This window comes from Pollicipes pollicipes, unplaced genomic scaffold (genome assembly GCF_011947565.3).
Source record: "Pollicipes pollicipes isolate AB1234 unplaced genomic scaffold, Ppol_2.1 Scaffold_4881;HRSCAF=5763_pilon_pilon_pilon, whole genome shotgun sequence".
NCBI classification, from domain to species: domain Eukaryota; kingdom Metazoa; phylum Arthropoda; class Thecostraca; order Pollicipedomorpha; family Pollicipedidae; genus Pollicipes; species Pollicipes pollicipes.
Genome location: NW_023596576.1, coordinates 29,353,294 through 29,377,991, shown reverse-complemented (window position 1 = coordinate 29,377,991; position 24,698 = coordinate 29,353,294). Strand labels below are relative to the sequence as shown.

Here is a 24,698-nt window from a genome sequence, read left to right as displayed (position 1 = left end):
TGATGACCCTGAGGAGGCAGCAAATGTGTTGGGAAGACATTACTCCAATACTTGTGCTTCCCAGAACAACCAACCAATATTTAGGAATTGTTTAAATGAACTGATACAAAAAATGTCAAACTTTTCTTCTGACAACAATGAGGTATATGACGCTGTTTTCACCATGAATGAGCTTCAAGAGTCCACCGCATTGTGTGGAAGCGCCTCGATAGGCCCAGGTAAAATCCATTATGCTTTCTTCAAGCATATGAGTGACAATCAGTTACAGTAAGTTTTGAAAATGTTTAATTATGTATGGTGTTCGGAAAGCTTTCCGGTTCAGTGGCAACACTCCATTATTATTCCAATTATCAAACCTGGCAAACCGGGCGATAAACCTGAATCATATAGACCGATTCAGTTGACGTCGCGTTTCTGCAAATCAATTCAAATGATGGTGGCCACAAGACTTTCATCCTACAAAGAAAATAACAACCTGATATCAGGGTATCAATGTGCTTTAAGGACGGGAAGATGCACCTCTGATCATCTAATTCGACTGGAGTCTGAGGTCAGAAGAGGTTTTCTACCATAAATATACGTTAGCGGTCCTTCCTTGATTTAAAGAGCGCATATGAGCTGACATCAAAGCTGGCACTCCTGAGGAAAATGTACCAACTTGGTTTCCCAGGACACTTAATGCATTACCTAACGTCTTATCTAGATGGTAGAACCTTCCAGATGAAATGTAGTGTAATCTCCAACATATGTGAACAAGAAAATGGACTTGTGCAGCGTGGGGTTATATCCCCTATTCTGTTCAACATCATGATAAACGACATTTTCAATGATGCCCCCAGAAATATGTCCAACGCTCTGTGTGCTGACGCCTGTACAATATGGGTGCAAGGAAGACGGATTATGCCATTAATCGAGAGAATGCAGACAGCACTGGATCGTGTTTGTGCCTGGGCAGACAAATGGGGATTTGTTTTTTCGCCTCGGAAGTGCAGCGCCGTTATTTTTAGACGATTTATGAAGGAGTGAGAATTAAGGAATATACCGGAACTCAAGATTTATGATCAGCCTGTGACTTACTCTGAACAAGTAAAATTTCTCGGGGTCATGTTAGACTCCAGACTCAACTTGAACAAGCATATTGAGTACACCAAGGCAAAGGCTTTAAAACGAATATCAATTCTAAAATGTCTGGCGGGCCGAGGATGTGGCGCTGATAGAACCACCCTCCCAAGAATCTACAAAGCAATGATCAGGCCCATTTTTGGGTCCGCATGCGCTATCCTAGATGGGTCAAATAGCACAGCGATCGAGTCATTAGAATGTGTTCAAAATGCGTAATTACGTATAGCAACGGGGGCGCTGAGAACTTCGCCTATCCTTCCATTACAGGTCGAAACAGATATTCTTCCCCTTGGATTGCGATGACATGAATTGACAGCAAGATACTGCATGAAGGCACGAGGCGAGGACAATTATCCGTGTCAGAGGCTAACCGCTGAAACGGCTTCTTTACACCAAGTGGAAAGAGAATATATGAAAAGAATCTCTGGTTTTCCACTGTACGAAAGAGTGACAAGCATATGTAACGAGATAAAATTCGACTTCCCTCATCACTTAGAGACAAAGAAAGCTTCCATACCACCTTGGAAGCTACGGAAATGTGAATCCAAAAAACTGACGAATAAAAATAAGAGTGCTCTGAATGTACGTCAAATACAAAATGACTTTTATGAACTAAGAATGGATACCCCTGATTTTAATTATATTTTTACGGACGGTTCAAAAACTACCGAGGGAGTGGGCGGTGCCTACGTTCACGGAGAAAGCTATGCTCGATTTAAACTGCCAGGAAAGTGTTCAGTGTTTGTGACTGAGGCCGTGGCTATATCTCAGGCAATGACTTTGTCGGTGGTCACTGCACTAAAAAATTCTACTTCTAACTATCCGGTGATGATAAATATTTTTGAAACCTCGCACCGTTTACTAGAAGAAGTATTCGAGATTGAAATAATATGGATTCCAGGTCGCCGTGGTATAGTAGGAAATAAAATAGCAGATGCGCAGGCAAAGGCGGCGGTGCTGTTAAACGAAATACTTGAAACCCAAACAGGCCTACAGAGAGTACTTGCCGACTTTGCACTCATCTATAAGAACTTCTTTCAACAAAACCCGGCATGGGCACGGACCTCATACAACACTGAAAACGGTAAAGGAGAATATAGGACAATGGGACTCCTCAACGAGGATCAGCCGGCGCGAAGAAATCATCCTATGCCGACTACGACTAGGACATACAACATATGCCCATTCATGCATCGAAAACCAAGACCTACCTGTGAGAACTGCGTATGCCCTCAAACAGTACAACATATGCTAGTGGAATGCCCATGACTTGCGCGTCAGCGACGACGTATTGTGGAAATCTGTCACAAACATGGAGAGCCAATATGTATGAAATCGCTAATTGGCAATGTTTATCCAGTTCTTATTGACGAACTGTTTAAATTCTTACGCCTTTGCAAGCTTTTGAAAGAACTATAGTGCCAGTGCATAATTCTGCGAGAGCATGTCTGACAAACCTGAGGCTTGTAAACGTGTGGTCTATCATGCGTATGCATGCGTTTTTGTTTTTTGTTTTTCTTTTGATCCACCAAGTAATATGGCTACTGTGTGTACCGTTTGCCCTGATTTGAAGTTCAATGCGAGGTCACAAATGTACTCAAGTCTTGTGAGGCATCGTGATTGGTCACGTATGGCGGACGGCGGTGTGAAAGTAGTGATTGGTTCATGTCCCTGTGTACGTGTGTGTGTGTGTCTGTGTTTGTGTGTGTATGTTTGTGTGTATGTGCTCATGTTTTGTGTGTGAGCTCGCTTCTATCTTTATTATTTTGTTATAACTTTATATTGCTTTGTAGTTTAGCATTAACAGGGAAGACCCCGCAACGAGGCAAAAAACGATGAAAGACCTGCGAGCAACTCGTCGGGCTGAGCGAACCGTAAGCATAGACGCGAACTGATTGATAAGGTAGCAATATATAGGCATTTTAATGCGACGCATGGAGAACAGATTCTGCGTCGAGTGCTGGCAAAGAAATGGGCGTGCTACCGCGATTCATGTCACGTCGTGTGTCACTGAAGTTGCGAGATCTTGTGCTATTGTTTGAGTGTGGAACGAGCGAGGTGATCGAGGAGATCAGGCCTGTTGGTATAAATGGGTAGTTTACTTGTATGTAGATACAGTGACTCCTAATTTTGCAGCTCGACATATTATTAACTACTAAGTACTAATGCATCCCCCGCACCAGAATCCACCCCGTGGCTAAATCTGTCATGTTCCTCTACCATGCTTAGTCTCCACAATATACCAAAGGAAAGCTGCAAGGAAAATCTGAATACAAAAGGGACGCAACGAAGACAACTGAAACGGACGCTTGAGCCCAGGAGGCTATGTGCCCTGATCCAAGACAGGACATTGGTTCGACTTCGGCATCACAGCATTACTGTGGGGCACAGGGGTGCGGGCGTCTTATGTGGGTCTTTCTTTGGTTTTAGTTGTGCTGCTGTTGACTTATCATCCCTGCGTGGGGCAGGCCTTGCAGTGTGATATGCTCACAGGTAAGTTTTGGGTGTAATCGGCTGGATTAGGTCTGGTTTTAAACAGTTACTGTGTGTGATAGTGGCACCTATGTGCTAAATTATGAGCTCTTGGATTTAGGGGGTATGTGCTTAAATTGTTTCCATGATCTCACTGCTGTGCTCTACATGATCTACCCTTACCCCAGACATTTCAAATGTCCTGTGTGTCTTGTGCAATACGGGTTTATAATGATGTTATCATTTGTTACATTTAAATAATTTTCTCTCACAATTGACTAGCAGAATGCATGTGCAGTAAGATAGAACATAACAGGACTGTTCTCCAGCATCTACATTTTTCAAGAAGCATAGTGCATTTAATTTCTGCTGATCATTTTAAATGAGCACAGGCAGTGATGACATCCATATTTCATAATTTTGACATGTGTGCTTGAATAATCAAATATCACTGACCGCTATGAAATAGTGTTCTGGCGTTGGTTTACAAAAACTCAAGTTTAACAAGCTCATAGCTCCAGCATGCTTTTAACATGCTTTCAAAGAAATAGTTGTGGTTTCTTATGCCGATTTACAATTTAGATGTAACCATTAACTTGTAGACAGTAAAATATATTGGGGGGGTGCCGGTAGTGCAGTGGTTAAGGCGTCTGCGTTAACCACTGCGCGTCGGGAAAACAGGGGTACGGGGTTCGATTCCCCGCGGTGCCCGCCCTTCCTGCTAGGGTGAGAGGTAGGCGACGCCGCATAGCCTCAGCAGCTGGATGCGTCGTAAAGCCCCAATGACATGACACAGACAGTAAAGTAGGAAATTTTCGAAATCTATGCAGACCCTGACAATATATACCATAAATAAACAATCATTCCATCTCCCACGTTACAATGCCTGATGCCTGTTACAAAAGGTTATGGCTACAGGAGATACAGATGGCTAAGCCGAAAGATCTTGATGACCACAACCGAGCATGGGGTTAGAAATACCTGTCCCAAGAGCATCAGTATAGTAGTACATCTGGCTCCTACATCATAGCACCGGATACCCATTGCATGGAAAGGGTTGCCTAAAATATGATGGCTAGGATGAAAGGTTCTGAAGCTCTGTGCTGAGTGTAAGGTTTCAAGGTGATCTCCCACAGGACATCAGTACTCTGGTCATTGTTCCACCGTCTGTGTGCCTCACATAAGCTGCACTACATTTTGCAAAGGATACTTGCAGCGGGTGTTTATGGTAGGTCAAAGCATGTTGATAAACTGTGGCAGACTTAAACATTTTCAGGGCATTGAAACTAAAAGAATGAAATAGCTTATAAAGAGGACCACGCCGAAATAGTTGGTCAGACATCAAGTCAGCCATGGTAAAGTCAGTCGTCTCCGTAGATAGCACTTAATTTTGAGAGGACACACATTACCTTCTTCCAATGAAATCAGACGATTTTCAAAGGATAATTTGACTGTTCTTTCTTGGCAGGATGATGTGATACACCATCTGGATGGTTTGCCATTCTGAGGGCAGAGGCCAGCCCGGCCGTAGAACCGATGCCAGGACCGTCCAGGGAGGCCGCCGAGACGCCAGCCCTCACGGAGAACTCACGGGCCCGAGCCGATGACGACAGCGATGACGATGACTTTGTGGATCCCCCGTTACGTCAGGTCGTCTGACCTGTCGGCGCCCGCGGTGGTTCGTAGCGTCCACTCCCCCCCCACCCGCCTGTGGCTAACCCAACGGCCAGTGCGCACAACACCATGTCGGATCTCCAAGGCAATATGCAGAAGTCCATTCTTCAATATCTGGACGATCACCCTAAGCATAACCCGACATGGGACAAGGCGCTGTCGGCATTCATGACTGACTGGTGCGCCGCCACGTCCTCCGTCGCCTCCCCCCCCCCCCCCCCCCCTCCCTGTCAGAGCCAGCTCTACGCGGAGCGTCAACTGGGCCAGCGGAAACGCGTGGCCGCCATTCCTGTCCCCGGCCGGAGAGGCGGAAAGCTTGTCCAAGAATGTGTGGACAGGCGCGTTCTTGAATAGAATATAATAAACAAGCAATCTAAGCACCTGTATAATTAACATGGTTTAGGTTCCATCGCTTTCAGAACAGACACCCAGGAGCGTGTGCAATTACTAATAGTGTTTAGTGGTCATAGATTCCCATCAGAACTCTAGTTTTGTCAAATTTGTTGAGGAAAGCATTGAGCACAGGACTAACCAGCCTGGGGTACGGTAAACATGAGACTTGAATGCACTAAATGAATGCAGTGGAGTCTAGATCTGGGTCTAAATGTCCATTCCCTCAACTGTTACATTACATGCCCATTCTCTCCTTATGTGGGTACCTTAGGTACATTTATAAGAGCACATTTAGGTTTCTATGCCTTTATGTTTTCCTTTGGTATCTGAGGACTGAGTGGCAAAACCGAGTCAAAAATTGAAAATGAGGTCAAAGATATAGCATCGTCCAAAATCCTTCAAGGAGGGCTGCATTCCCCGGGATTTTCATCAGCATGACGTGCTATTTTGTAGAGATCCACGTCTTTACGGCAAAATAAGATAGATGGAGGTGGGAGAAAGTGAACGGGACGGGGCGCAAGCTTGTTAGCTCAGCCTGCGATTTGTCCGCGGCCCGAGAAATCGAGGCCCTCAACGAAGTGCGATTTTAAGGCCATGGACCACCTGGCGATCTTATGACATTGGACGGCTCTGTTGACGTCCAAATTACTTACAAAAAAGAATACATAGAATTAATAGAAAGAAGCAAACGCAAAACATTTGTGGAAGTTTCGCTGCATTTTCATCATTTTCATTCAACATATGCTCGACAATGTAGGTTTTAGTGGCCTCAGCTTTCCTGCTCCAAAACCCTGTTTCTCATTGTTCTTGAAAGCTAGTTGTTGAGCTACAGAAAATATAAACGTATATACAAAATGATATTATAAATATATTTCTCATCACCTCTGATATTGGGTAAGACAAAACATTTTTGCCAGAACACCAATAGCTGGGCCATTTCGATTATCACTATTTTTAACACTGCTGACAACGGTTGCTAGGATACGCATGTACGAAAAAATATACGCCTCTACAAGGCCACACACATCTGCAACACCCGTTGTTCTGTTTATTACCAAGCACGGAGACTTGCAAAACACAGCGCGTCGATGGCAAAAAAACGCGCAGCGGTCGACGCAACTAAATAATGTTGCTGGGAGGTGCGTGCACGCCACCATGGGCGAGTTGACGGGCAATGGTATCACACAAATTAGTTGCGGACGGGGAGCTGTCTCCACTCTCTCTGGTGTTCTTGAACACTGCCAACTGTACTATTCCTTTGTTCGTGGTCGTCATTGGGGATTTAGGATGCATTCAGCTGTTTGGGCTATATGACGTCAGCTGCCTCTCACCCTGGCGGAAACGCGGGCATCGCGGGCAATTGCACCTCGTATCCAGACGCATTAACCACTGCACTATCGGCACCTGTCCCTTTGCTTTCATAGCCTGATAAGCGTTGCTTTTCATACAAACCGACATAATTGTCATAATTGACATAAATGTCGAGCTAAACAAGTGAAAACTTTTGCATTATTTTGTCTTAATCGATGGCAGTTCGGGTTAAGTTAACACATAATCAAAACATGAGACGTATGTGTATGGCTACTAAAATTATCTTAAGTTTGGTGGTCGTTGTCTTGGCAACGAGACGCAAAAATCAACACGTCCTCGAGCCTGGTTTGTGAATGTTAGGATTTGGTCGTCGACTTTTTATAACAAAAGATTCATTTATTTTCCTGTCTGGGTGGTTCTGTGCTCTGTAGATGACTTTGAGATCTAAAAGAGGCATAGGGTTCATACTTCCCTCGATTTTAGCCTGAGTGTATTTTGCCAAAAAAATGGTCCTTACCTCTTTACAATACAAATACATTGAATCTTAACATACAGGGCTCATCATGGCCTAATTATGCGAACGTGTGCCTCTATGTGTGATGTGTGCAAGCTTAAAATCGCTTGTATGTGTAAGTGATGCCTGACACGTGTTGTGCGATGCGTGTTCAATTGAGGTCGTTTGCATGTAATTGATGCGCAACGTGTGATGCCCGCTTACTTCAACTGGCTTGCATACTTGAATGAGGTGTGGTGCGCGATGCCTATTTGTTTGAATTCGTTTGCATGTACACGTATGTTCGCACATTCTAATTCTTAGATAGACACCGTATCTTGGTAATGGCTGGCAATCGCGTTTTGTTTAACCCCTTAATGTTGGTGTCCTCTAAATACTGTGGCCCGCTGTTTCAATAAATAACCTGAAAATGGGGTAGGATCACCGGCAGGCAATTTTGATTTCACTTTTGCTTTTGTTTTGATAAAGGCATGTCGCCGAAATACTACCAAAACTATATCTCTATTCTCCTGTTTTTTTTCGGGGAATAAGGCTAATACTGCTGTCTAAACCAGGAAAAAGAGAAACACATGCATTGATATTTTAGATGCGTGTCTTTATCAAAACGGATATGAGTGGTTAAGAACGATATGTGATAAATAAATGAATACTACTGAGCAGCCAGCCACTCATAGGACCGTTGCCTGCGCAATACGGCAGACGCTTAACAATCACCCGAAGAGCTGACTTATGTACATTCACACTGTCTGTCCTAGCCAACCGAAGTGGCAGGGCAAATTCTGCGCACAATAAGCACGCAGAAGAACTACAGCTCTGTCCCTGCTTATAGAATTACAGCCCTAAGCTGTCCCCACATCACCACAGTCATTCATCGGTATTGATAGGACTACATCTCAAGCAAACGCACCGGGCGTCACAATCCCGTGTTCGGTGTACAACGCCATGAAATGACGAGCCCTTGTCGAGAGTAACGATTGTAATCAGTAATCGCCGTCTAACCATCGTGACATCGGATATCGCTTCTAGTCTAGAGGCCGTCTCCGGTGCGCTGAACTCGAAGAAACAGCCATCACAAGCCGATAGCAAACGCCAACCGCCACATCTGCCTTACCACGGCCTAGTGCCTGCTACTGTAACCGGAGAGCAGCAGGCGCCATTCGGGCATCTACCGCTCCCGCAGCCTCTCCAGGCGGTAGCGGAGAGGGCTCTCACCGTTGTAGACAATGGGGACGGAGTCCTCGAAGTAGACCACCGTGGGGAAGGCGTGGATGCCCAAGCCTTTTGCGAACGCCGTGTCGGTGGTCTTCACAAAGTGGATGCCGGCGTTATCGGCTTCGTTGTCAATGCTCTCCAGTTCAGCCAGGATAGCGTCGCGGTTCTTGCACTTTTCCTCGTCTGACAGACAGCGCAAATTGGCACGCACGTAACGCGTGCAACTCTCTGGGCATGTGTGGGAGACAGGAGTGAATACGTGTAAACATCTGACGCGGGGTTCAAGTAAGGTTGAGAAAGAAGTTTTCCCTTTTCCACACAATGCATTTCATTTGAATGGCATATTACCTGCAATTGCTGTTCGCGGGGGCGGATCCAGAGGGGGGGGGGAGGGGCACGTGGCCATGGCTCACCATTGGGCCCCGAAGGGGCCCATTGGCGTCGAAGGGGCCCACAGCCGGCTGAACAGGTGCATATTTTTTCTTAACACAAAACGCAACAAAATTGGGCGTCTTTGGACTTGTAGGCAACCAAGAACCGCCGCAAGCAAAAGTAAAGGGCCCACGAGTGGACAAAAACAAAATTTCAATGATTGAAAGGCTTTTATTTGGGAATTTTAAGCCTCATTGCGCTGTCCAGGGGCCCTATGCCGTTTCCGGGGACCTATATGCCACTTGCAGGGTAATTCTGATCGTTAAGCAACCTTCCACTTTGCCTCGATTTTTAGCATTTGCTCGGGGGGAGGGGGAGGGGCCTGGGCTGTTGCTGGGCGCTTCCTGTTAGGGTGCCAGGGCGCTATTGTCAAACAGGGTCCCTCCACAGATTCTTTCCATTCGCCGGAAAGGCTCTGTGGGCTATAGCTGGGAGCCAATATGTTAACCTGCCGGGCTATTTTCGCTTGTTCAGGCGTCCTTTATGTCGGTCTTGGTTAACCTACCGACACACTGGTGAAATGGTCATGGGCCCTCTAAATAGGTCTAGGGCGCTTCTAATTAGGCCCTCTGTGACTTGCTTAGGACCTTTGCTCTCGTCGGACGCCCATCTATTAACCTCCTTGGCCACATCGGTCTTTCGGGGCACACCAAATTGGGTCTTGGGTGCTTTCGTTTTTAATTGAGGGCCCTACGCACTGGTCAGGGCCCCATCCGTTAACCTCCTCGGGCACACTTGATTGTTCGGGGCTCCCACACTGTGTCTTGGGGGCTTCCTATTTCAATGGAGGACCCGACGCACCTGTCGGGGCCCTCCCTCTGTTGGCCTCTCGGTTACACTAGATTGTTTGGGGTCCCGTACATTAGCTCTTGGTGTATGAATTAAGGGCCCTGCGCTCCTGTCGGGGGCCATCCGACAATCTAATCAGGTGCACCCCATCCTTCGGGGCGTTATCCGCACTGGGTTTTGAATGCCTCTTAGTTGAATGAAGGGCCCTACGCCCTTGCCGAGCCCTTTCTGCTAAGCTGCTCGTGCACATTCAAGTGTTCGGGGTCATTTACATCGGATTTTGGATGTTTCTTACTTGAACGGAGGGCCCTACGCTGTTGAGGAGGGTCCTACCTGTTAACCTACTTTGGCGCACTCACTCATTTGGGGGCCCTCTATATCGCGTAGTGGGTATTTCATATTTGAACGAAGGCCCTACGCTCTACGCTCTACGGGGAAAAGCACTGGGCCACGCCCTATGGACCATGCCGAGGGGACCCATAGACTTCGAAGTGGCCGATAACCCGCTGAACGGACACATATTTTTAATAAAAGAACACAACAATATTGAACGCGTCAGGGCCTACAGACGACATGGACCGGTTGCAAACGCAAGTAAAGAGTTTATAAGCGAGCAAATTTAAATCTTTGATGAATGAAAGGGCGGTGATTGAGGGAAATTGTGGGGTTTATTATGGTTCCCAGAACGAGAACTAACACTGTTGCCCGGGCCATATATGTCCCCATGTCTGGTCAATCTGATCACCAAGGGACCTTCCCTTGAATTCTCACCCTTTTCCATTTTTTTTCGTAGGTGATCTCAGCGCTTCTATTGGGACACTGTCTGCTTTCATGCCTGGGTATTCTTGATCGACCGGGAGGACTCCACCGATTCTTCCTATTCTCCCAAAAGGCTCTATACGCTTTTTCCGGGGCCCCATATGCCAACGTACACTAAGCTGCTCAGGAGCCTTTCATATTAGTCTCGGATTCTTTCCATTGTTGGGAGGGCCTTGTGCTGTTGCTAGGTCCCATATAAGGTAAGACACCGAAACACTCGATGCTCAGGGCCCCTCTACCTTAATCGAGGACTCTTTTCCATTGATCTCATTTGCGGAGGACTTTTCACTTCTATCGGGCTCTTTCTGTTTACCTGCCCGGGCGCTTTTGATCGCACAGGGGATCACAAATAAAAAATTGTTATGTTAGTTACCAGCCGCCCGCTGATTACATCGCCCAGCCGGCTAGCCGTAAACAAGCTAGGAATCGAGTCAGCGCTTGGTTTAATGCTATTTAGCAATATATATATATATATATATATATATATATATATATATATATATATATATAATTTGCTGTATATATATATATATATATATACATATATATATATATGCTGTTTTCTAGTTATCTTAAACCTTTAATGGCCGAAATGCGATGATAGTTTATGGAGGGGGCCCGAAACTCTAGGGGGCCCCACAGCATTGCGTGTCTCCCCTTGACGAATTCCTGGATCCGCCCCTGGCTGTCCGCAGTTCGTGTCTGTTATGATGACATCATAGATGTACAACAATTCACAAATACGTTGTTCGGCTTACAGAAGAATACAACGAGGTAGTCGAGGTCGTCGACGAGCTTCTGCAGCGCATCCCCCTTAACTTCCTCGATGACCTCCTCCGTCTCAGCGTCCTTTACGTGCCTTCGACGTCGCGTGTGTCACTTCCCTTAGCGATTGAGTGTATAACACTTATCAGACCTCTGCATCACGTTTTAGCATATTTTGAATGCTAGGATATTTTGCACTCGTTTATCACTAATGAAAAATGTTATGTTAATTATCAGCCGCCTGCTGATTACATCGCCCAGCCGGCTAGCCGAAAATAAGCTAGGAGTCGAGTCAGCGCTTGGTTTATTGCTATTTAGCAGCAGATTTGAGGTTATTTTGCCTGTTTCTCTGGAACACTTAGCCTCAAAATCACCGGATTTCACGTGACGTGGAGAAAATGAATGAGCTCCATGCATGTGCATTAGGGTGTGGCATCAATAACAAAACCAAGTAAGAGAAAGAGATTCTTAGGCGCTGGAGCCCAAAAGGACACAGCATAGCAAAATTTCTTCCCAAAAACTCCTATTTGAGGTTCAGACATTGGTCACTTGATGGCCATATGTTGGAAACCTAATGTGTTACGAAGTATAAACTTGTATGAGCACGTTTGTTCATACTGCTTTTTGACTTCCACTTCTCTAAAACCTCCACTTCTTATGCTGTAAACAAAACCATTCATAGCATATGACTCAGAATATATTGCCTGGTGTACAACTTCAAACACCAATGTCTGCAGTCTGCACCACGGGCATGGAGAGGTGTAAGGACAACCGTACACACACCTTGCTCCTGACCGAGCATGCGTATTCGGTGCGCTGGCTGAAACAGCAGCTGCTGCGAAACCGGAAACCCGTAACGCGTGTTGGCGGAGGTCGCACAATAGCCAAAGTACCTTCACAACCGGGCTGCCCTATTGCCGAAGCCCCAGCCTCAGCCGCAGATGTTCTCGGCTGTGCGGCGCTGGCCCCACTCTGCTCTGCGGCGCGTGCCCGGGCACTGCTGCACTAGCCCCTGCCAGGCTGGTTGACCTGCGGCGGTGCCGTCTCTATTCTGCGGGCTGCACGTCTTAAACGTTTCTGCCGTCGTGCTGCTGAATCAGAAGGCAGAGACACAGTACGTGCAGCTTGTAGGAGCGCCGAGTGCTGGTCCAGCGGTGCGCCCCTTGGTCACTCCACTCGAAAGACTGTCCTGCATCTGCGCAGCGGGCGGACGCAATGATGCGGCGGCGGCGGCTGCCATACTGGGGCCTGCTACTACGACCACCTGCGGCAGACACATTTAAGGGGGCTGTGATGGAAGCACAAGAGTCACGAAATTGCATAAAAGTGAAACAATGCACGTTGTATTCATGCATGCATTTGCAATTTGCAATTTGCCCAATTTCGGCATTGAGATAAGTATGAATTTGAGGGATTGTAGAGTAGCTTAAAGCTGAAACGGGAGTATAGCACCTCTGAGGATGTGGTCAGTTAATAATTACCTGCCTACCTTCAGAGCAGATTTTTCTTAGAGTTGGCGGTGGGGAGAATATGTTGGTGCATGAGCTTGGCCGCGATGAGGCCATGCCGCGCCTCTTCTCCAATCACCGCCGAACATGCCTCGGTGACGGTGCGCACGGCCCTCTCCACCGCATGGGTATGAACCGGATAAGGCGGGATGGGCAATGGAGCGTGCACTATGCTTCGCAGCACGCCGTCGCTGAGGTCTCGTAGGAGTGGGGGTTGCGCGACTGGTTCGCGCCAGGAGATCAGCTCCGTGTAGCTCACAGCCTCGAAGTTGATCGTCTGCGAAAATTCTGGGGCCCTCGGTTGGCTGCTCGCGCGCGGCGCTGATGATTTGAACCGCCTGTTCGCGAACCACACGGTCCCCGTCCGCCACCACGGCCAGCAGCAGCTGTTCCGGATGGGCCCAGTACCCGTTGCGCTGGATGGCTGACTGCACCGTGGTCCGTGTGCGCTGCGGCAGCTCACGGAGCAGCGCGATGCTTCGGAACAGATTGCGTGAGCCCACGTCACAGCTGCCGTTCTGTCGAATGGAGGGCCACACACGCACATAGTGGCCAACCACGCACTAGACGAGGTCCCTGAGAGCCCTGCTGGGAGTCTCGGTGAAGATATAAGCTCGGAGCCGGCGAGCGGCCAGTGTCAACCATCTGAAAACAAAACAACAAGAACAGGTAAAACAATTCGTCCCGAACTGAGCACTAGGTCACACGAAAATTATTTTATTTTAACGCAACGGCAACACTTATCAGCAAGTATACTCGTAAGCATGAACCAACGAGTAAATGATACGACATACTGTGGCACAACGCATGGTAATGAGTAGGTGCTCAACGATGAGTACATGAAATGCCGAATGCTGCGTGAGAAAGTTTCAACATTCATTGCTATGAATTCAAAGACAAGACAGTACTGATAGCGTTGGTTTTGTTTGGCGACAATACTTATAACGTAGTTTGGTTCACGTAAGTATATATATATATATATATATATATATATATATATATATATATATATATATGTATGTATATATCCGTATATCTATTTCTCCATTTTCCTGGATATTCTGCATTGAATAAGGCTATTATTATTGTCTCATCAATATGCATCATATTTCGCGCAAATGCAGTTAAAAACGTCCAGAATTAGAACACGCCGTGCTTTCATATTTGCCTAGCATGGTTCAGTGGTCCGATTCGTCGCCGAGCTGTCGCGGTCCGAACGGAGCCGTTTAGTACACCTGAGGCCAGCAGGTACAGCAGCTGCTGGACCAAGTCGACCGGCAGGTTTGGCACATGCCCTGGCACAGGCTTAAATGCCGCAACGCCCCTTTTCCAGACCTCTCCGGCGCAGATCTTGCCGGTGGGTCCGGGAAAAATATTTCGGTCTCGTAGTCGTGCCGTCCAGGCTCAGCAGCAGGTGGCGTAAATTCAGCTCATTGCCGCGCAGCTGGCAGATGAACCAGTGCAGGCGGGTGACTCAGCGACCTGCCCAAACAGCCGGCACATTCCACCTATCACCCCTGTGTTGACGGCCGTGCCGTCGCAGCCGAGGACCTTGACGTAACCGTCGAACTGCTGGCTCACGGAGTGTAGCTCATTGAGTAAGTGCAGGGCGTGGCCGGTCTCGGGCGTGAAGTGAGTCACGTACCGGCTGCCTGGCTCAGCGATGACAACCACGTGTTCTTCGACGGCATTCGCGTCGCTATGTGTCACACAGGTCCTGTCTTTGCGGCCATCGAAACAGAGGCTAGTCAAACATGATCGTAGATTGATTTCGCATTTCGATGCGCAGCCTCTTTTTTTCGCTCTGTCTCTTGCGCGCCACACCTTCTAAGGATCTACATCTGAAGCAGCCAGTCCGCCTCTGCTGTCCTGTTGGAAGGCGTTGATGATGGCAGCAGCCGCCCGGTTCGAGATACTGTAGCGGTCAACCGCAGGAGCGGTGTTGGTGAGATCGCTAAAGTTACGATCTGCAGTGATAGCAGCCTCATCCGAAGGAAAGAAATCGGCGTCGTCGCCACTTTCTACCATGCGCGAGGCCAGATTCCGCACTCTCGGCTGACTCTCCAGCGCTGAGACCACTCGGTCCCGGAGCAGGCTCGAATTCAGCACAAGCAGCCAGCGCTGGCTCAGCAGGCAGCATGGGCTTAGTAGCCAGCGGGGGAGGCGATTCAGGTTTAGCAGCAGACACCGCCCCACTGGCGGTTGAGCTAGGACGCTACTGGAGATCCTCCAGATCTCGCGAGCCTTCCTAGCTACAGTCGTAGCCCGGTCATACGTTCACAAGGGAAGTCTCTAGTGCATGCGTTAGTCTTATAAGAAAGCAACCTTTTCTTCCGGCACTCTGTAGGCAGCTGGGCATTTGCAGCTGCGCTGGGACTCGCACTTACATTTTACGATGTCGAGAAGCTCACTGAACTTCGCGGTAGCGACGCTGTTATGTCCTTCCCTTTCCTTTTTCGGTGCTTTGCTGATAGCTTTGTATGATTCATAGCAATCCCTCTTGATAACTTTTGTGACGTACTTTATATCACGAACGGGGATCCCTTCGTTCGTCCACAGCTCACTGGCTTCCGCCGCCACGGCCGCCACTCCCACGGTATCAGTGGGATTCGTGTTTGATTCGCTTAGCCATCTGACGTAAGCTAAGGCTTCCCCCTTAGCCGTCAGTCGTCGGCAGTCGGCAGTTGTTATAAATATTAGCCGTTTTTTTGGTTCACGGCGGTGCTCGATAATGGTAAATCTAAGCCGTTCCACTTCTGCTACGCTACGAGACTACATCATCCTGTCACACACAGCTCTGGGAGGGACCTGACGCAGCTTACGCAGAACTGTTCTATAGCGAAATTCTGCTCTCTGGAATTGTTTCTCATGCACACCTCTTACGTATTTCGTAGGCTGGAAGTTTCGTTATCTCGTAGGCTGGAAGAGATCATTCATATTTGTATTTGGGGGCGGGGGTGTGGGTGAGTGGGCGATACGACTCTGTCAGTCGGCAAATCACGCAATGGTACGGACTGTTTAGGGGAGCAGGAAGAAGTCCGCCCTTAAAAACCCAGCAAGTTTCCTGTGGAGCAAGTAATCGCTTACCTTACCTGCTTTCAACACATGATTTGTAACCAAAGTTAGCCATTTTCTGTTTCAATCAATCGAGTTCTGTCCTAAGACAAATTGGAATAGTACAAGACATGCAATTGATTTATTTTGTTCCATATTTTTGATTATATGTTTCAAATTTCTTGAAGTGGTCTCTCATGGCTGCATTAACCAGACGTTGTCCACAACTGCTGACTTGCTGGCTGGCAAATGACTGTACTGTATAAATATATATATATATATATATATATATATATATATATATATATATATATATATATATATGTATATATATATATATATATATATATATATGTACTACGTCTTTAACACAGGAAACTCCAAGCAACATAGCAATTATAATATGAGGCAAATGTCAGAACGCAGCAAATAGTAAGCCAATTCCACTAAAAATGTGAAGCCAACACCTCACCTTTTGTCATTAAATATGAATAACCAAACCTGAACAGTTTTCGCCAGACAGCCTTCGCTGCAGCTCAAAAGGCCAACACTTTCTCGGGAATATTTGGTACGAATTCTTCCCAAGAGGGGACCGGTGCTTAGTACCGATAAGTACTAAAAGTGGCGGCGTTTAGTACGTATACGTACTAAACAGAGCAGCCCGGTAACCCAAGGCTGGCCAGAGGAAATAGGGCTGTGTAGAGGTGGACGTCGTGAATTTCTTTTCTCCCGGCGTCAGTACAAAGCGTCCACCATTTTGGGATCTCAATTCCCATTTGAATGCAAGTTGCTCCTAATGCGCGGCAAGTTCGGTCGTTGGTAGTCGGTGGCAAGGCTGTCAGTGGGGAGCACGGTGGAAGTGATTGGGAAGCGCGCCTGCCAGAAACTCTCGCGCATAATTTACAGAAAATTGTCATCTACCCGCTAAGTGTGATAATAATATATCCTGGAACACCAGGGCATTGGAAAAGATATTGTCATCTGGGTAGTGCAAGGAGTGGGATACTCGTCTTGAGATGTGGGTAGCATCAGACTTGGGTTTGACTCGAATGTCTTGAACCAGCTCCAGACTGGCTAAAAAATTGTGGAATCCGACTCAGCTCGTGACTCAGCCGTTCCATTTTTCATTTGACTAAGTTCAGACTATATTTCCCTTGGAGCACTTTACGCATGACCCATGGAGGTTGCAAAATAAGATATCAAGCTCTTGCTCTGATGTATTTATTACATATATGTTTTATATATATATATATATATATATAAACATACATATATCTATCCTCTGGTTTCTGGCTGAAAAGTGGGGAACTTCAGGATGAATAATATCGGCTTTTCTGTTCAGAAATTTTGGTAATTCTGTGCTGATGCTGCAAAAAGTTTTTTAACTTATGCAGCACGGTGTTAATTTGATACTGAATTAAGACGTGAATTTGTCTAGGGCGCACCATGCTTCCTTCCGCTGCCAATTTGCGTTCAGCCATATGACTTACTGGTACAACTTTGTTCGAAGTGATGAGCTCATGGCTCAGCTCATGAAATGCTTGACAAATGTGATTCAAGTCATGACCCAAACTAGTATTTGCCTAATGAGCAGATGCAGCCCTTAACTCATCCTAAGATAATTGGCTCAAGAGCAGATTCCCAATCCAGGTTGAGTTGAGCACAGTTCTGGCTAGCATGGTTATATGTGTCAAATCTTGCATTTTAGTAAATGGTTACCCGGTTATGGTGATCACGTCAGGCAAACTGCCATTATTCTGGCATGTTGACTGTGTTGTTGAAAAATATTTGTCCTAACAAGTTTGACATTCCAACTAGATTTCAACTGAGTCGTATCTTGACATCCTGGATGTGAACATATTTTTTTTAGGAGAGAGAGAGAGAGAGAGAGAGAGAGAGAGAGAGAGAGAGAGAGAGAGAGAGAGAGAGAGAGAGAGAGAGAGAGAGAGAGAGAGAGAGAGAGAGAGAGAGAGAGAGAGCGAGAGCGAGAGCGAGATAGAGCGAGAGCGAGAGCGAGAGCGAGAGCGAGAGCGAGAGCGAGAGCGAGAGCGAGAGCGAGAGCGAGAGCGAGAGAGAGAGAGAGAGAGAGAGAGAGAGAGAGAGAGAGAGAGAGAGAGAATCACTTTCTGGCTCAGATTTTGCAAATGCATGCTGTATTTCTGGATATTGCCACTTCAATTTTAGCCACTAACACAACATTGGTAGGAATTATCAGCCGAATTAGTGGAGTCACAATCATGACTCCTAGATGTGAACTTAACTCTGAAATAACTCTTAAAAACATTCGTGTCCTAGACCTTGATGTGTGCGGACGTGCCTCGCTGTGACGAATGCGACGGATCTCACCTGGTTCGAACGAAACTCAGTGATTTAGGCAGGGTTTGTACTAGAGGTAACATATATCTTCAGGTAATTTCTTTGCTCTCTTTGCATGTAATTAAGTAGGTGTACTTCGCCACTTTTTCATGTGAAATAGTTAAATCTAACGTAACTTAACCAAACAGTTCATTCGGGGGTTCAGAGAGGAGATGGAACAGATCAAGGATCTCGTAGCTGAGGCAGTGGGAAAATAAATGGAGCTATTTAAACGTGAGATAGCTTCCTTGAGAGATGAAACTCAGAAACTGAAACGGGAAAACTCTGAGCTTCGTGAAACGGTTAAACATCTGGAGGCTGCTGTCGATGAGACGAGGCAATACTGGCGGAAGTCTTCTCTCATTCTGAGTGGAGATGGTATCCCTGAGCCAATGGCAGATGAGACCACTGAGGGGACCAGAAGTGTTGCCCGCAAGGTCATCAAAGAAAACTCAAGGTAGACGTGAAGGGTGGAGTGGTGCCGTGCCACCATCTGAAAAAAACAAAAAAAGGGTGCTGGTGAAATTTCAGGACATGGATGGTCGGAACAATGTTTACCAGGCTAAATTCCGGCAGACTGACGATCCAGGCACCATCATTCATGAAAACCTCACTGATAAGCGAAATTGACAAGTCAAGGTTCCTGCCGATATGAAGCATGAAAATGACCAGGTCATGAACTTCCACACCAAAAACAGCATCATTCTGGCAAGGAGCTCATGTGACAAAAGATATGCATGCATACGGCCATGGTTCACACGCGAGCAGATCATTAAAGCCATGACAGACTCACCTATACTATCCCCTTCGGCAAACAGAAGCGTAGCAGGCCAGAATAGGTTCATATACCCTCAGACCCTGAACCACATTCTTGCTGGTCATGTGCTAAACAGAGCTGCTAATCTTGAGGAGTTTGTAACAGTTGAAGGCAGGCAGGCCCGACCTGAGACCAGACTCTCAAGTTCTAAAAAGTAGTGAGTCCATTGGTTAATGATGTCACCTGGCTAGGCTACCACTGGCACATTCCTCAGTTAACTACCCATACATTTATGATCTTCTTGAGAACTTGCATGTGACAATGGGTGTGGTGTACATACAGCTTACTGTATTATAATGCCTTATTTCTAGTATTTCTAGTAGAGGAATTTGCCAGTGGTGCCTGGCTTGGTGGCTTATGCCCCTCATAATAATGTGCTTGTTTATTCTAGGTACTTATCAAGCTCACTGCCCATGTTCTCATGTTGTGTCTGCATGCTAAAGCTGTGACTAGCAGAAAAGTCCTATCAACACAACCTGTTTTTGGCATTTATCATTCAACATATGCTTTCTCATTTTGAAGTCTTGAGCATCATATTGAAAAACATCTTAAAATGATTAAAATCTCTGATTTGATAATGATTAAAATCTCCCTTTTCTGAACTCCCTCTATGACCTGTATTCTAGATCATCCACTTTTCCTTACCTTCTTTTCCATCAACACCTTACTATATGGGTTCAACCCCAAATAATAAGGTGTTTAATCCATTTGCTTCAAACATGGATGGTAGTGATCCTTCACTATCATGTGATGATCATGAAAAACTAAGAGAAGCATGCACATTCTACTTACCTGATCAGGTAAAAACTGTTATTCCACACAACATCAGTGCACTAAACCTTATACATGTTAACATTCCCTCAATCCTGAAGAAGCAGGATGATTTAAGTAGTCTGCTTGCCCAGACTGATATAACATGGCATGTAATTTCTATATCTGAGACATGGCTGTCTGCGGCTTTGGAATTCATTATGACTTACCTGGGTACCAAGGTTTCTACTGCAGCAGATCAAAAGGGGTAGGTGGTGGATCAGCAGTACACATTGCTGATCATCTTCATCCTACACAACTTAACAATCCAGTTTTCTCTACAGCTAAAGTGGTTTGTGCTGAACTACCCTGTGATAGTGCCCAGCACTGACAAACACCACTTCAACTCAGAGCTAGAACAATGCCTAATTTGGCTTTAAAAAATGAACAAAGTGACATTTATTGCTGGTCATTTCAACTTTGATCTGTTCTCACTTGATATAAATCCTAATGTGCAAGCACTTTTCACTAACATGTGTTCAAATGGCTTCTTTCCTAAAATATCCAGGACAACTCGATCTTGCTATCCATCATGTACTCTTCTAGATAACATATTTTGCAATGTCTTATCAAAAGTGATGCATACAGGCATTCTCCTTCATGATTTGTCTGATCAGTTCCCTATTTTTGCTTCCATGAGTTATGCCTCACACCCACACTCCCTTGATGGTAGAGCACCTATTACCACATTTGATTATAGATCGCTGGAAGAATTTAAACAATTCCTTGTTGATCACCTTGTTTATATTGAAAATGAGCCAGAACCTGGTGCTGTTGCAAATCAAATTGTGTATGCTTACATTGCCAGGATCACCAGGTTTTCTCACACAAGGCACATTTCTCGAAAAACCAGCTCACGCAAACCATGGGTGTCACCTGCACTTCTTCTATCAATTACACATAAAAGTAAGCTGTTTGAACAGAAATTGAAGAATCCCAGTCTTGAAAATAATGCAACATACACTTCTTACTGTATCATTCTAACTATATCTCTTAGGGTAGCCAAAAAGAAATACTACAATGATTAATTCAGTAAACATTCTGGCAACTCCAAGGAAACATGGAAAACATTACGCACTCATCAATTCAAAACAAAAAGATGTAGATCCAACCAGGATTACTGGAACTGATGATAAAATTATCAGACGCTCCGGATATCGCAGAATCATTTAACCACTTCTTTAGTGAGATTGGATAATAGTTAAAAGACAAGATTCCTAAATCATCGTTCTACCCCCTCCAGCTCATCACAGATGTAGAAAATGAAACGGATCTGCCCCCCCACTAATGAACAGGAATTAATTCTTGTTATGGATGGTCTGAACAACGTCGGAGCTGGAGTCGACAATATTAATTTAAAAATATTCAAGTTATCTTATAAGGTTATACTCCAGGCAATTGTCCATCTTTTCAACAGCTGTTTGTCCTTGGGGATATTTCCGAGCATTTTCAAAAAAACGTGATTAAACCCATCTATAAAAGTGGGGACTCGCAACTTGTAAATAACTACAGACCTATCAGTAATTTGCCATTCATGTCCAAAATTCTCGAAAAACTTATATATAATAGACTCGTCCTTCATCTAAACCATAACCACCTAATTCACCAAAATCAGTTCGGATTTCAGAAGAACAAAAGTACCTACATGCCAATTGTTCTTCTGCAGGAAACTATCACTAAGGCTTTTGAAAACGGGGAATGTGTGTTAGGTTTGTATTTATATTTGAAAAAAACCTTTGACGCTGTAAACATAAACTTTCTTCTACGTAAACTTACTAAATATGGTATTCGACGAAAATCTCATGAAATCATGTCTTCATAATTGTGTGGCAGAACTCAATGTGTAAAAATCAGGAATTATCTATCAACACTCAAAAACGTAGTAATGGGGGTACCTCAAGGATCCATTCTCGGCCCAATTCTCTTTTAATGTACATAAATGACATACCCAAATTAAGCAGTAACACGATTTGTCTGTCTTGCGCAGATGATACTGTGATTGTTTTCAAAAATAAACGTATTGTTGAACTTCAAAACAATGTCAATACGCTTTTGCTTCTAATGACTTCCCGGTTTGCTGCTAATTTTCTTTCCCTGAACGTATCAAAAAAATTCACACGGCATTACACTACCCTTTCTTCGCGTTTCGAACTAAATGTGCAAATTAATAATTCGCCTATTGAAGAGAAAAAAAAAAAATACCTTGGTGTAATTATTGACAAATCTCTTAAATTTACAAGCCACACTAATTTTGTTGCAAGCATAGCAAGTAGAAATATTGGAATAATAAGTAGGGTCAGGTACTTTATTGATAAAACAACATCACTTCTACTGTATAACACCTTGATTCTTCCTTATTTAAATTACTGCTGCTTGATTTGGGGTATGAATTATGCTTCCCAACTAGATCGGTTAGTAATTTTGCAAAAAAGGGCTGTGCGTCTTATAGAAGATGTGTATCCTCCACAACGCTCAGAGCCAATCTTTAAACGACACACAATTTTGAAACTATCGGATATTGGTAAATCCCAAGTGTTAATTGTGATGCACAAATTTTTAACTTCACAGCTCCCTGCATCATTCGATTTAGTTTACAAGCTCTACGAATCGAATGACATGGATATGAGGCGAGCAAAACATTTAGACCAACCTTTCTCTAATCGTAATTAGATTATTTACGGCATCTTGCCTCGGCCCTAAGCTGTGGAACAACACTATGGTTTCATATTTTCCAAGAACAACTGATATTCCTGCATCAAAAACCATCGTTAAGAACATCATCCGCAAAAACATGAGTACATATTAACGCAACCAACATATTTGAAGACATTGCAATCCTTTGTGCTGTTCATATCCAAGGCACTTCATATTTGACCTCCTTCATGTTTCATAATCAATTTCTGATATAAGTCATGCACATATACCCAAATCCACGGCGCTGGCTCCGGGAGTTCTCCCAGCAACAAGCTCTGCTTGGCTGGGTGGACTCCCTGGACATCCAGCCCAAAACCCGGCACAAAAATGACCAGGTAATTACCCCCTCCGACTAGCGTGACTGTATGGCCCTTATTAACACGGTGAATTGAGTGGTTGTAGCTTATTGGGCGGTTATATAGCTAGGTTTAGGTTTACTATGATTTTTGTAAACAGATTTGCTTTTTGAAAGTGTTCCCATGTGACTTAATGGTGCTGAAGCTATGAAAGTTTTCAGATATCACTGGATGGGTCAATGCAACAACAGCCTTCCCCGCTTTGATCTGGCATGTCATATCGCCTCAGTACCGATATTGTAGGGCTGCGCATCCAGTAAACCAGAGGTACGGGGTTGGATTCTCCACGGTGCCCACTCTTCCTGCCAGGATGGGAGGCAGGCGACGCCACGTAGCCTCAGCATCTGAGTGCGGTGTAAAAGCCAAGTGACGAAAACGACATCACAGGTCACACGTGGCGATGTTCACCATTTTTACTCCTCTGGTAAAGCTTTCCGAACCCATGTGACGCCATGCTCTGTTTTGTCTTAGCAATTTTAGTTGTGTGCATAAGAGGAGGCAGCCAGGAGTTCTAATTAGATGCATATGACCTGATTGATCTGTCCAATATTACGTTCACCCATATTCAATCACACCCATTTAATGCAGCTTGACTAGAGCTTTCCGATGCCGTGTCCGCCGTGGCCATAACCTGCTAGTTTCCAATATCTTTCGGGCAGGCCCCGAGGCTCCATCATTGGGCGAAGGTGAAAAACTCGCATAAGACCGGGCCTTTCATTGCCGGGTCTGTCCTTTCTTGTCCTGTCCTGTCCTGTTTTGTCTTGAACAGAACATATAAGTGTGCGGTGGCCAGGACGGGCGGATTTTGTGTTTATCTGTTTTCTGTTTTTCATTCTGGCCGTCCTTGTCCTCTGTCCTCCGCTTTCTGCCCTCTGTAGTCAGTCCTTGGATTTTTGCCCCCCGCCCAAGTCCTCTGTCTTCTGTCCTACCGTGCCATCTGTCATGCACTACCGCATGTTCTGCTGTTTCGTTTGTCCCATCCTGTCCCGTCGCTTTCCGGTATCTAGCTTTTGCGCCGGGAGAACATCCTTGCTATGTCTCTGACGTCAGAGCATGCATCACGGTGCCTTTTACCTACAATCGATTTTTCAGCGTTGGTACTAGCATGATTAGTGAAAGGAACGCTCCAATAATTTACGTTTTATGCGAAGAAAGTTTACCAACAAAAAATGTCACATACTCAAACGCATACTAGGAAAAAGTGCACTCATACCAGATAATTCGTTCGGAATTGATGTCCGAAACACGGAGCCCCTAACGTTACGGCGCCAACAGTACGATTTGTCCATGATATCTAAGAACCAAATCGTCTAATTAAAAAATTCAAACTGTGATTATCCCGTGCAACTGCACCCAGGTATTGATGTGCCATATATAACATGCTTGACGATGTTACAGGCAGTCTATATCACCTTAGAAATCGTTGAAATCTTCAGTGACCTCAGGTCAACTGAAACCAGTATTTTGAAACCAATATCAGAGCAAGTATACCAGCAATATTGACCGTAGACCTGCGTAACTAGGTGAAACGAACGAACGTCCGTCCGTGTCCGTTAGGATTATACAACACAACTAGAGTTTGGAAGAGTCATGTCAGTTCA

The 24,698-nt window shown here is 45.4% G+C and overlaps 1 protein-coding gene and 1 long non-coding RNA gene across 3 annotated transcripts in view; one reads left to right on the top strand and one right to left on the bottom strand.

The window, feature by feature from the left end:
* LOC119101620 (protein PRRC1) overlaps window positions 1-24,698 on the top strand; it is an 88,804-nt gene that overhangs the window by 12,419 nt on the left and 51,687 nt on the right. The gene's annotated exons all lie outside the window — the stretch shown is intronic.
* Window positions 12,214-21,681, bottom strand: LOC119101622 (uncharacterized). 2 transcript variants are annotated; one of them, XR_005094590.1, is made up of 4 exons: window positions 19,214-21,681; window positions 18,412-18,913; window positions 12,993-13,656; window positions 12,214-12,767 (listed from the first exon to the last, which is right to left on the bottom strand). It is a non-coding gene; the product is annotated as an uncharacterized LOC119101622 (long non-coding RNA). The 2 variants fall into 2 exon arrangements; XR_005094589.1 differs by having other exon boundaries at window positions 18,412-21,681.